The sequence below is a fragment of the Coturnix japonica genome, unplaced genomic scaffold (assembly GCF_054131305.1).
Source record: "Coturnix japonica strain WE unplaced genomic scaffold, WE-NBRP24 Scf073, whole genome shotgun sequence".
In the NCBI taxonomy this organism is placed as follows: domain Eukaryota; kingdom Metazoa; phylum Chordata; class Aves; order Galliformes; family Phasianidae; genus Coturnix; species Coturnix japonica.
The window spans coordinates 487,497-502,055 of record NW_028188976.1 but is presented as its reverse complement, the minus strand read 5'-3'; the positions used below and the strand labels follow the sequence as shown (position 1 = coordinate 502,055).

General features: G+C 54.7%; 1 protein-coding gene across 1 annotated transcript in view; it reads right to left on the bottom strand.

The window, feature by feature from the left end:
* LOC146751584 (trypsin-like) overlaps positions 1-14,559 on the bottom strand; it is a 49,464-nt gene that overhangs the window by 25,780 nt on the left and 9,125 nt on the right. The window lies entirely within an intron of this gene.

Below are 14,559 nucleotides of genomic sequence, written 5' to 3'. Positions count from 1 at the left end.
TGAGGTCCCTATAGCTTTATTATGGGGGGGGTTATGGGATCAGACCCATTTGGGGCCATAATGGTGTCCCTATAGGCTTTATTATGGGGGGAGGGTCCATTTGGGGCCATTATGAGGTCCCTATATCTTTATTATGGGGGGGGGTTATGGGATCAGACCCATATGAGGCCATTATGGTGTCCCTATAGCTTTATTTATGGGGGGTTTATGGGATCAGACCCATTTGGGGCCATAATGGTGTCCCTATAACTTCATTATGGGGGTGGTTTATGGGATAAGACCCATATGAGGCCATTATGAGGACCCTATAGGCTTTATTATGGGGGGAGGGCCCATTTGGGGCCATTATGAGGACCCTATAGCTTTATTATGGGGGGAGGGTCCATTTGGGGCCATTATGAGGACCCTATAGGCTTTATTATGGGGGGAGGGTCCATTTGGGGCCATTATGAGGACCCTATAGCTTTATTATGGAGGGGGGGTTATGGGATCAGACCCATTTGGGGCCATAATGGTGTCCCTATAGCTTTATTATGGGGGGAGGGTCCATTTGGGGCCATTATGAGGTCCCTATAGCTTTATTATGGGGGGGGGGTTATGGGATCAGACCCATTTGGGGCCATAATGGTGTCCCTATAACTTCATTATGGGGGTGGTTTATGGGATCAGACCCATATGAGGCCATTATGAGGACCCTATAGGCTTTATTATGGGGGGAGGGTCCATTTGGGGCCATTATGAGGTCCCTATAGCTTTATTATGGGGGGGGGGGTTATGGGATCAGACCCATTTGGGGCCATTATGTTGTCCCTATAACTTCATTATGGGGGTGGTTTATGGGATCAGACCCATATGAGGCCATTATAAGGACCCTATAGGCTTTATTATGGGGGGAGGGTCCATTTGGGGCCATTATGAGGTCCCTATATCTTTATTATGGGGGGAGGGTTATGGGATCAGACCCATTTGGGGCCATAATGGTGTCCCTATAGGCTTTATTATGGGGGGAGGGTCCATTTGGGGCCATTATGAGGTCCCTATAGCTTTATTTATGGGGGGTTTATGGGATCAGACCCATTTGGGGCCATAATGGTGTCCCTATAGCTTTATTATGGGGGTGGTTTATGGGATCAGACCCATATGAGGCCATTATGAGGACCCTATAGCTTTATTATGGGGGGAGGGTCCATTTGGGGCCATTATGAGGTCCCTATATCTTTATTATGGGGGGGGGTGTTATGGGATCAGACCCATTTGAGGCCATAATGGTGTCCCTATAGCTTTATTATGGGGGTGGTTTATGGGATCAGACCCATATGAGGCCATTATGAGGACCCTATAGGCTTTATTATGGGGGGAGGGTCCATTTGGGGCCATTATGAGGACCCTATAGCTTTATTATGGGGGGAGGGTCCGTTTGGGGCCATTATGAGGTCCCTATAGCTTTATTATGGGGGTGGTTTATGGGATCAGACCCATATGAGGCCATAATGGTGTCCCTATAGGCTTTATTGTGGGGGGAGGGTCCATTTGGGGCCATTATGAGGTCCCTATAGCTTTATTATGGGGGGGGGGCGATAATCAACATGGAGAACATGGGATGGAAGGAGGATGGAGGGGAGGGAGGGAGTGAGGGAGAAGGAGGGAGAGAGGGGAGGAAGGAGAGAGGGAGGAGAGAGGGAAGGAGGGAGAGATGGGAGGAGAGAGGGAAGTAGAGGGAAGTAGGGAGAGGGAAGGAGAGAGAGGGAGGGAGAAATGAGGGAGAGAGGGAAGGAGGGAGATGGAAATAGAGGGAAGGGGGGAGAGATGGGAGGAGGGAGAGGGAAGAAGTGAGGGGGAAGGAAGGAGGGGGGAAGGAAGGGGAGAGAGGGAAGGAGGGAGAGGGGAGGAAGGAGAGAGATAGAAGAGAGAGAGGAAGGAGGGAGAGATGGGAGGAGGGAGATGGGAAGGAGGAAGAGGGAGGGAGAGGGAAGTAGAGGGAAGGAGGGAGAGAAGGAAGGGGAAGAGGGAGGGATGGAGAGAGGAGGGAGATGGGAGGAGAGAGGGGAGAAGGAAGGAGAGATGGGAGGAGGGAGGGAGAAGGAGAGGGAGGGAGGGAGGAACGAGGGGTGGGAATTGAGGATTTCAAGCAAGAGGGAGGGAGGGGTGGAGGTCAGGGAGGGAGCAAGGAGAGAGGGAAATTGAGGATAGATTATGAGTAAGAGGGAGGGAGGGAAGGAAGGAGGGAAGGAGGTCAGGGAGGGAGTGAGGAGAGAGGGAAATTGAGGATAGCTTATGAGCAAGAGGGAGGGATGGAGGGTGGGGAGGGAAACTGAGGATGGATGTCAAGCAAGAGGGAAAGGAGGGAGGGAGGGGGAGGGGTGGAAATGGAGGATGGATTTTGAGCAGGAGGGAGGGAAGGAAGGAGTGAGATTAAGGGGGGAAGGAGGTCAGAGAGGGAGGGAGGAGGGATGGAAGTTGAGGATGGGTTTTGAGCGAGAGAGAGGGGGGGAAGGAAGGAGGTTATGGGGGGAAGGAGAGGTGGGAATGGAGAATGGGTTATAAGCAAGAGGGAGGGAGGGAGGGAGAGATGGAGATCGAGGACAGACATTGATCAAGAGGGAGGGAGGGGAGAGATGGAAACTGAGGACAGCGTTTGAGCAGGAGGGAGGGAGGGAGGTTGGGGAGGGAGGAAGGAGAGATGGAGATCGAGGATGGGTTATGGACAAGAGGGAGGGAGGGAGGGAAGGGAGAGAGGGAGATCAAGGACAGAAGTTGATCAAGAGGGAGGGAGGGGAGGGAGGAAGGAGAGATGGAGATTGAGGGTGGGTTTTGAGGAAGCGGGAGGGTGAGAGGGAGGGAGGGAGGGGAGGGATGGAGACTGAGGACAGATATTGATCGAGAGGGAGGGATGGAGGGGGGGGAGGAAGGAGAGATGGAGACTGAGGATGGGTTTCAAGCAAGAGGGAGGGAGGGAAGGAGGGGAGATATGGAAGTTGATCAAGAGGGAGGGAGGGAGGTTGGGGAGGGAGGAAGGAGAGATGGAGATGGAGGGTGGGTTATGGACAAGAGGGAGGGAGGGGAGAGATGGAAATCGAGGACAGAAGTTGATCAAGATGGAGGGAGGGGAGGGAGGAAGGAGAGATGGAGATGGAGGACAGATATTGATCGAGAGGGAGGGAGGGAGGGAGATGGAAATCGAGGACGGATATTGATCAAGAGAAGGAGGGAGGAAGGAGAGATGGAGATTGAGGGTGGGTTATGAGGAAGAGGGAGGGAGGGAGGGAGGGAGGGAGGGGAGAGATGGAGATCGAGGACAGATATTGATCAAGAGAGGGAGGGAGATGGAAATCGAGGACAGATATTGATCAAGAGAGGGAGGGAGGAGGTTGAGGATGGAATGAGGGGGGGAGTGAGACCAGGAGGGAGGGAGGGAGAAGGAGAGGAGGAAGAGGAGGAGAGATGGATCCCACCTCACCCCATAGACCCCCCATATCCCACCCACCTGTGTCAGGACCCCGCTGTGCCCCACAGGGGCCGGGCGGTCGCCCCATTGCTCTCAAGGCTCCGAATCCTCACGGCGGCCGTCGTCTCTCCCTCTCTCCTTCCTCCTCCTCCTCTCCCTCTCCCTCCTCCTCCTCCTCCCCTCCCCTCCCACGTGGGTTGGATTTATAACGGCGTCGGAGCCGCCTCCACTTAATCCCTATGGAGCGTCCCGGCACCGCCCAATGGAGCTCGTTAATTAAGGAGGGAGGAGCTCGTTAATTGGGTGGGAGACTCTGATTTGATTGGGTGGTCGGAGGTAAGTGATTGGATGGGTGGCTCTTGTGATGGGGTGGGAGCTTGGAGCTGATTGGCTCTTCCTAATTGGGTGGGCGACGCTTCTGATTGGGTGGCCGGCTCTTCCTGATTGGGTGGCTGGCTCTCGCTGATTGGGTGGTCCGAGTTTGATGATTGGTTACTAATTAGACCACCGGCCTTCACTGATTGGCTGGTCCAAACTTGAAGGTTGGATGGGCAACCTGATCTGATTGGTTGGCCAGCTTTTGTTAATCGGGTGCCCGGCTCTTCCTGATTGGGTGGCCAGCTCTTGCTAATTGGGTGGTCCGAATTTGATGATTGGTTATTAATTAGACTACCGGCCTTCACTGATTGGCTGGTCCAAACTTGAAGGTTGGATGGGCGATGCTTCTGATTGGGCGGCTGGCTCTTCTTCCTAATTAATGGCCATCTCTCACTCATTGGGTGGATGGATCTTATTAATTAGGTGGCCAACTCTTGTTGATGATTGGCTGGTCCGAATTTGGTGATTGGTTAATTAGATCACCGGCCTTCACTGATTGGATGGTCAGAATCTGCTGATTGGATGATCAAAAGTTGATAATTGGATGGCCATTATTAATTATCTCATTAATTAGGAGGCTGACGCCTTCTGATTGGCCAACTGGAGTCATTGGTTGATCACACAGAGTCCTGATTGGCTCCTGGCTGGAATCTTGGAGGGAGGGATATTCTGATTGGTCAGCAGCACCTGGTGGGAATGCTATCAGCTGATTGGCTGGTGGCTTTGGAGACAACATGAGCTGATTGGCTGTTGATTTTGGCTACTAGTGCATGCTGATTGGCTATCAGCTTTGCGGCCCAACTCAAGGCCATTGGTCAACAGGTCATAGACCAACTCAAGGCCATTGGTCAACACCTCATAACCCAACTCAAGGCCATTGGTCAAGACCTCGAAGACCAACTCAAGGCCATTGGTCAACAACTCAAAGCCCAACTCAAGGCCATTGGTCAACACCTCAAAGCCCAACTCAAGGCCATTGGTCAACACCTCATAGCCTGACTCAAGGCCATTGGTCAACGGGTCATAGCCCAACTCAAGGCCATTGGTCAACGCCTCAAAGCCCGACTCAAGGCCATTGGTCAAGACCTTGAAGTCCAACTCAAGCCCATTGGTCAAGACCTCAAAGCCCGACTCAAGCCCATTGGCTTACACTAATAGGGGTGGGCGGGGCTTATGCTAATAGGGGTGGGCGGGGCTTATGCTAATAGGGGTGGGCGGGGCTTACCGAGCTGTCAATCACGCAGGGTGTGAGCACTGTAAACAGGGCGGTGGAGCTTCATGGGAGGAGCCGCAGCCTTGGGGCAATGGCAGGACTGGTTGGATGGGGGGGTGACCCTCGTTAAGCTGCTCTTAATTAGAGCTAATTAAGGCCACCCACGCCTGGAAGGGAGGAGGGGGAGGAGCCGTGTTGGGGTGACGCCGAATAACACGACCCGGGGTGGCAGCCTTGGAAATGGGGGTACAAGGGGGGGGTCTTCTATAGGAGACCCCCAGACCTACATAGGGCATAGGGGTCTTCCATAGGGGGTCCTCCATAGGGGTCCTCCATAGGGGGTCCTCCATAGGGGGTCCTCCATAGGGGTCCTACATAGGGGGTCCTCTATAGGGGGTCCTCCATAGGGGTCCTATATAGGGGGTCCTCCATAGGGGTCCTCCATAGGGGTCCTACATAGGGGGTCCTCTATAGGGGGTCCTCCATAGGGGGTCCTATATAGGGGGTCTTCCATAGGGGGTCCTCCATAGGGGTCCCCCATAGGGGTCCCCCATAGGGGGTCCTCCATAGGGGTCCTACATAGGGGGTCCTCTATAGGGGTCCTCCATAGGGGTCCCAAATAGGGGGTCTTCCATAGGGGTCCTCCATAGGGGTCCTATATAGGGGTCCTCTATAGGGGTCCTCCATAGGGGTCTTCCATAGGGGTCTTCCATAGGGGTCCCAAATAGGGGTCCTATATAGGGGGTCCTCCATAGGGGTCCCCCATAGGGGTCCTCCAGACCTACATAGGGCATAGGGGGTCCTCCATAGGGGGTTCTCCATAGGGGTCCCAAATAGGGGTCCCCCATAGGGGTCCCCCATAGGGGTCCTCCATAGGGGTCCTCCATAGGGGTCCCAAATAGGGGTCCTCCATAGGGGGTCCTATATAGGGGGTCTTCCATAGGGGGTCCTCCATAGGGGTCCCCCATAGGGGTCCTATATAGGGGGTCCTCCATAGGGGTCCTCCATAGGGGTGCCCCATAGGGGTCCCAAATAGGGGTCCCAAATAGGGGTCCCCCATAGGGGTCCTCCAGACCTACATAGGGCATAGGGGGTCCTCCATAGGGGGTCCTCCATAGGGGTCCCAAATAGGGGTCCCCCATAGGGGTCCCCCATAGGGGTCCTCCATAGGGGTCCTCCATAGGGGGTCCTCCATAGGGGTCTTCCATAGGGGTCCTACATAGGGGTCCCAAATAGGGGTCCCAAATAGGGGTCCTCCATAGGGGTCCCAAATAGGGGGTCCTCCATAGGGGTCTTCCATAGGGGTCCCAAATAGGGGTCCTCCATAGGGGTCTTCCATAGGGGTCTTCCATAGGGGTCCTCCATAGGGGTCCTCCATAGGGGTCTTCCATAGGGGTCCCCCCTAGGGGTCCTCCATAGGGGGTCTTCCATAGGGGTCCCCCATAGGGGTCCTCCATAGGGGTCCCAATAGGGGTCCTCCATAGGGGGTCCTCCATAGGGGTCCTCCATAGGGGTCCGAAATAGGGGTCCTCCATAGGGGGTCCTCCATAGGGGGTCCCCCATAGGGGTCCCAAATAGGGGTCCTCCATAGGGGTCCTCCATAGGGGTCCCCCATAGGGGTCCTCCATAGACCCCCCCCATATTAAAGCCCCCCCCCCAAACCCAAATGACTCCAATTCACAGCAACTCTTTATTCCACTCCCCCCCCCCAAGCCCACCCCCCAATTTCGAGCCACATAGAACCATATTAGGGGGGGTTTATGGGGTCTTGGTCCTTTTAGGGTCGGTATTATGGGATTTATGGGGTCTCGGTCCCTTTAAGGTCGGTATTATGGGGTTTATGGGGTCTCGGTCCCTTTAAGGTCGGTATTATGGGGTTTATGGGGTCTCGGTCCTTTTAGGGTCAGTATTATGGGGTTTATGGGGTCTCGGTCCCTTTAAGGTCGGTATTATGGGGTTTATGGGGTCTCGGTCCTTTTAGGGTCGGTGTGGGGTGGTTTATGGGGTTTTGGTCCCTTTGTGGGGTGGTTTATGGGGTCTCGGTCCCTTTAGGGTCAGTATTATGGGGTTTATGGGGTGTCGGTCCCTTTAAGGTCGGTATTATGGGGTTTATGGGGTGTCGGTCCCTTTAGGGTCGGTATTATGGGGTTTATGGGGTGTCGGTCCCTTTAGGGTCGGTATTATGGGGTTTATGGGGTGTCGGTCACTTTAGGGTCGGTATTATGGGGTTTATGGGGTGTCGGTCCCTTTAGGGTCAGTATTATGGGGTTTATGGGGTCTCGGTCCCTTTAAGGTCGGTATTATGGGGTTTATGGGGTTTATGGGGTGTCGGTCCCTTTAAGGGTCGATATTATGGGGTTTATTATGGGGTTTATGGGGTCTCGGTCCCTTTAAGGTCGGTATTATGGGGTTTATGGGGTTTATGGGGTCTCGGTCCCTTTAAGGTCGGTATTATGGGGTTTATTATGGGGTTTATGGGGTTTATGGGGTCTCAGTCCCTTTAAGGTTGGTATTATGGGGTTTATGGGGTTTATGGGGTCTCGGTCCCTTTTAGGGTCGTTGGGGGGCTGTTAATGGGGTTTCGGTCCCTTTTAAGGTCGGTATTATGGGGTTTATGGGGTGTCGGTCCCTTTAAGGTCGGTATTATGGGGTTTATTATGGGGTTTATGGGGTTTGTGGGGTCTCGGTCCTTTTAGGGTCGGTATTATGGGGTTTATGGGGTATCTGTCCCTTTAGGGTCGGTATTATGGGGTTTATGGGGTTAATGGGGTGTCGGTCCCTTTTAGGGTCGGTGGGGGGCTGTTAATGGGGTGTCTGTCCCTTTAAGGTCGGTATTATGGGGTTTATTATGGGGTTTATGGGGTTAATGGGATCTCGGTCCCTTTAAGGTCGGTATTATGGGGTTTATTATGGGGTTAATGGGGTTTATGGGGTCTCGGTCCCTTTAAGGTCGATATTATGGGGTTTATTATGGGGGTTTATGGGGTTAATGGGGTCCCGGTCCCTTTTAGGGTCGGCTGTTCCTCCTTATGGTGTCTCGGATCCATGGGGTGAAGGCGCACACTCGGGTATAAACCCCAGGTTTCCCTTTTCTGCCGCAAACCTGCATCCCCCACGACACGATGCCCTGCAGCTCGTCATTGCACACCAGGGGGCCGCCAGAGTCACCCTATAGGAGATATAGGAAACCCCATAGGGGATATAGGGACCCCATAGGGATAAAAGGCCCCATAGGGGATATAGGGAGCCCCATAGGGGATATAGGGAGCCCCATAGGGATTAAAGGCCCTATAGGAGATATAGAGACCCCATAGGAGATGTAGGGACAGCCATAGGCAATATAGGGACACCCATAGGGATAAAAGGCCCTATAGGGGATATAGAGACCCCATAGGAGATATAGGGAGCCCCATAGAGGATATAGGGACCCCATAGGGGATATAGGGATCCCATAGGGATTAAAGGCCCTATAGGAGATATAGGAAACCACATAGGGATTAAAGGCCCTATAGGAGATATAGGAACCCCCATAGGGGATATAGGGACCCCATAGAGGATATAGGAACCCCCATAGGGGATATAGGAACCCCATAGGGGATATAGGGAGCCCAATAGGGATAAAAGACCCTATAGGAGATATAGGAACCCCATAGAGGATATAGGGGACCCTATAGGGGATATAGGGAGCCCCATAGGAGATATAGGGACCCCATAGAGGATATAGGGGAGCCCATAGGGGATATAGGGACCCCATAGAGGATATAGGGGAGCCCATAGGCATCCCCCACGACACGATGCCCTGCAGCTCGTCATGGCAAACCAGGGGGCCGCCAGAGTCACCCTATAGGAGATAGAGGAAACCCCATAGGGGATATAGGGACCCCATAGAGGATATAGGGATCCCATAGGGATTAAAGGCCCCGTAGGGGATAGAGGGAGCCCCATAGGGGATATAGGGAGCCCAATAGGGATTAAAGGCCCTATAGGGGATATAGGAAACCCCATAGGAGATATAGGGAGCCCAATAGGGGATATAGGAAACCCCATAGGGATTAAAGGCCCTGTAGGGGATATAGGAAACCCCATAGGGATTAAAGGCCCTATAGGAGATATAGAGAACCCCATAGGGGATATAGGGACCCCATAGGGGATATAGGGAGCCCCATAGGGATTAAAGGCCCTGTAGGAGATATAGAGACCAAATAGAGGATATAGGGGAGCCCATAGGGGATATAGGGATCCACATAGGGATTAAAGGCCCTATAGGAGATATAGGAACCCCCATAGGGGATATAGGGAGCCCAATAGGGATAAAAGGCCCTATAGGGGATAGAGGGAGCCCCATAGAGGATATAGGGAGCCCCATAGGAGATATAGGAAACCCCATAGGGGATATAGGGACACCCATAGGGATAAAAGGCCCTGTAGGAGATATAGGGAGCCCCATAGAGGATATAGGGACCCCATAGGGGATATAGGGACCCCATAAGGATAAAAGACCCCATAGGGGATATAGGGAGCCCCATAGGGATTAAAGGCCCTATAGGAGATATAGGGAGCCCCATAGGGGATATAGGGGAGCCCATAGGCATCCCCCACGACACGATGCCCTGCAGCTCGTCATGGCAAACCAGGGGGCCGCCTGAGTCACCCTATAGGAGATATAGGAAACCCCATAGGAGATATAGGGACCCCATAGAGGATATAGGGATCCCATAGGGATTAAAGGCCCCGTAGGGGATAGAGGGAGCCCCATAGGGGATATAGGGACCCCATAGGGGATATAGGGACCCCATAGGGATAAAAGACCCTATAGGAGATATAGGGAGCCCCATAGGAGATATAGGGAGCCCCATAGGGATTAAAGGCCCTATAGGGGATATAGGGAGCCCCATTGGGGGTATAGGGATCCCATAGGAGATATAGGGAGCCCCATAAGGGATATAGGGACCCCATAGGGATTAAAGGCCCTATAGGAGATATAGGGAGCCCCATAGAGGATATAGGGAGCCCCATAGAGGATATAGGGACCCCATAGGGGATATAGGGAGCCCATAGGGGATATAGGGAGCCCCATAGAGGATATAGGGGAGCCCATAGGCATCCCCCACGACACGATGCCCTGCAGCTCGTCATGGCAAACCAGGGGGCCGCCTGAGTCACCCTATAGGAGATATAGGAAACCCCATAGGGGATATAGGGAGCCCATAGGGGATATAGGGAGCCCATAGGGGATATAGGGACCCCATAGGAGATATAGGGACCCCATAGGGGATATAGGGACCCCATAGGGGATATAGGGAGCCCCATAGGGGATATAGGGAGCCCCATAGGGGATATAGGGAGCCCATAGGAGATATAGGGACCCCATAGGGATTAAAGGCCCTATAGGGGATAGAGGGAGCCCCATAGAGGATATAGGGAGCCCCATAGGAGATATAGGGAGCCCCATAGGGATAAAAGACCCTATAGGAGATATAGGGACCCCATAGGGGATATAGGGAGCCCCATAGGGGATACAGGGAGCCACATAGGGATAAAAGACCCTATAGGAGATATAGGAACCCACATAGGGGATATAGGAACCAACATAGGGGATATAGGGACCCCATAGGGGATATAGGGAGCCACATAGGGGATATAGGGGAGCCCTATTGGGGATATAGGGACCCCATAGGAGATATAGGAAACCCATAGGGGATATAGGGACCCCATAGGGGATATAGGGAGCCCATAGGGATTAAAGGCTTTATAGGGGATATAGGGAGCCTCATAGGGGATATAGGAACCCCATAGGGGATATAGGGACCCCATAGGGGATATAGGAAACTCCATAGGAGATATAGGGAGCCCCATAGGGATTAAAGGCCCTATAGGGGATAGAGGGAGCCCCATAGAGGATATAGGGAGCCCCATAGGGGATATAGGGACCCCATAGGGGATATAGGGAGCCCCATAGGGATAAAAGACCCTATATAAGCCCATATACACCCCATAGCCACCCCATATATACCCCATATTTACCCCATAGACCCCATCCCCACCTGGCAGGAGTCGGTGCCCCCCGAGCTGAGCCCCGCACACAGCATGTACATCCCATAGACACCCCATAACACCCCATAGACCCCATATACACCCCATAGACCCCATATACACCCCATAGACCCCATATACACCCCATAGACCCCCCCCATATACCCCATATATACCCCATAGCCACCCCATAGCCCATATACACCCCATAGACCCCCCCCATAGACCCCATATATACCCCATAGCCACCCCATAGCCACCCCATAGCCCATATACACCCCATAGGGACCCCATAGACCCCCCATAGCCCATATACACCCCATAGACCCCATAGCTGCCCCATAGCTGCCCCATAGCCCCCATCCCACCTGGCAGGAGTCGGTGCCCCCCGAGCTGAGCCCCGCACACAGCATGTACATCCCATAGACACCCCATAGACACCCCATAGGGACCCCAACCCCATAAACACCCCATAGCCACCCCATAGCCATCCCATAGCCCATATACACCCCATAGGCACCCCATATACACCCCATAGCCACCCCATAACACCCCATGAGCTCCCCAACGCCATAGACCCCCTCTATATACCCCATAGCCACCCCATAGGCACCCCAACCCCATAGACACCCCATAGCCACCCCATAACACCCCATAGACACCCCAACCCCATACACACCCCATAGGGACCCCATAGACCCCCCATACACACCCCATAGCCACCCCATAAGCTCCCCAACCCCATAGACACCCCATAGGCACCCCATAACACCCCATAGCCACCCCATAGCCCATACACACCCCATAGACCCCATAGCCGCCCCATAGCTGCCCCATAGCCCCCATCCCCACCTGGCAGGAGTCGGTGCCCCCCGAGCTGAGCCCCGCACACAGCATGTACATCCCATAGACACCCCATAGACCCCATATACACCCCATAGACCCCATATACACCCCATAGCCGCCCCATAGCCACCCCATAGGCACCCCAACCCCATAGACACCCCATAGACACCCCATAGACACCCCATAGCCCATACACACCCCATAGACCCCATAGCCGCCCCATAGCCGCCCCATAGCTGCCCCATATCCCCCATCCCCACCTGGCAGGAGTCGGTGCCCCCCGAGCTGAGCCCCGCACACAGCATGTACATCCCATAGACACCCCATAACACCCCATAGCCACCCCATAGACACCCCATAGACCCCATATACACCCCATAGCCGCCCCATAGCCACCCCATAGCCCATATACACCCCATAGACACCCCATAGCCACCCCATAGCCACCCCATAGCCCATATACACCCCATAGGGACCCCATAGACCCCCCATAGACACCCCATAGCCACCCCATAGACCACCCATAGACACCCCATAGCCACCCCAACCCCATAGACCCCCCATACACACCTCATAGCCACCCCATAGCCCATATACACCCCATAGACCCCCCGTAGACACCCCATAGGCACCCCATAGCCCATATACACCTCATAGACCCCATAGCCACCCCATAGCCACCCCATAGCCCATATACACCTCATAGACCCCATAGCCACCCCATAGCCACCCCATAGCCCATATACACCTCATAGACCCCATAGCCACCCCATAGCCACCCCATAGCCCATATATACCCCCTATATACCCCATATTTACCCCATAGCCCCCATCCCCACCTGGCAGGAGTCGGTGCCCCCCGAGCTGAGCCCCGCACACAGCATGTACATCCCATAGACACCCCATAGACACCCCATAGACCCCATATACACCCCATAGACACCCCATAGACACCCCATAGCCACCCTATAACACCCCATAGCCCCCCCATAGACCCCCCATAGACACCCCATAGACACCCGAACCCCATAGACCCCCCATAGGCACCCCATAACACCCCATAGACACCCCATATACACCCCATAGCCGCCCCATAGCCGCCCCATAGCCGCCCCATAGCTGCCCCATAGCTGCCCCATAGCCCCCATCCCCACCTGGCAGGAGTCGGTGCCCCCCGAGCTGAGCCCCGCACACAGCATGTACATCCCATAGACACCCCATAGACACCCCATAGACCCCATATACACCCCATAGCCGCCCCATATACACCCCATAACACCCCATAGCCACCCCATAGCCCATATACACCCCATAGCCGCCCCATAGCTGCCCCATAGCCACCCCATAGCCCATATACACCTCATAGACCCCATAGCCACCCCATAGCCACCCCATAGCCCATATACACCTCATAGACCCCATAGCCACCCCATAGCCACCCCATAGCCCATATACACCCCATAGACCCCATAGCCACCCCATAGCCACCCCATAGCCCATATACACCTCATAGACCCCATAGCCACCCCATAGCCACCCCATAGCCCATATACACCTCATAGACCCCATAGCCACCCCATAGCCACCCCATAGCCCATATATACCCCCTATATACCCCATATTTACCCCATAGCCCCCATCCCCACCTGGCAGGAGTCGGTGCCCCCCGAGCTGAGCCCCGCACACAGCATGTTCCTGGTGATGCCTTTGGGGTAGAGCTTGGAACATTCCTCGTTGCTGATGGTGTAAACGACCCCACACTGCAGCACGTCGGGGAAGTAACCTGGGGGTATAGGGATAATATGGGGCCATATAGGGATATGGGGGGGGACAGGATGTGTGGGGCCATATAGGGGGTACGGGACATGTTGGCCCTATAAAGATGTGTTGGGCCCTATAGGGACATGGGGGGACAGGACATGTGGGGCCCTATAGGGACATCCCCAAACCCCCCCATATCCCCCCCCAAGACCCCCATAACCCCCCATACACCCCCATATCCCCCCCATATCCCCCCAAGACCCCCTTTTAGCCCCCCAACCTACCCTCAGGGCTGCTGGTGCTGCCCCAAGACCCCCATATCCCCCCCAGGACCACCACACACCCCCATATTCCCCCCCCAAGACCCCCATACACCCTCATATCCCCCCAGGACCCCCATATCCCCCCATATCCCCCCCATATCCCCACATATTCCCCCCCAAGACCCCCCATATCCCCCCATATTCCCCCCCAAGACCCCCCATAGACCCCCATATCCCCCCCAGAACCCCCATATCCCCCCCATACACCCCCATATCCCCCCCCAGGACCCCCATATCCCCCCACATCCCCCCCCAAGACCCCCATACCTCCCATATCCCCCCATATCCCCCCCAGGACCCCCATATCCCCCATACACCTCCATATCCCCCCTAGGATCCCCATATCCCCCCATATCCCCCCCCAAGACCCCCATATCCCCCCGTATCCTCACCAGGACCCCCATATCCCCCCATATCCCCTCTAGGACCCCCCATATCCCCCCCAGGACCCCCATATCTCCCCTATCCCCCCCAGGACCCCCATTTCCCCCCATATCCCCCCATATCCCCCCATATTCCCACCCCAAGACCCCCATATCCCCCCCATACACCCCCATATT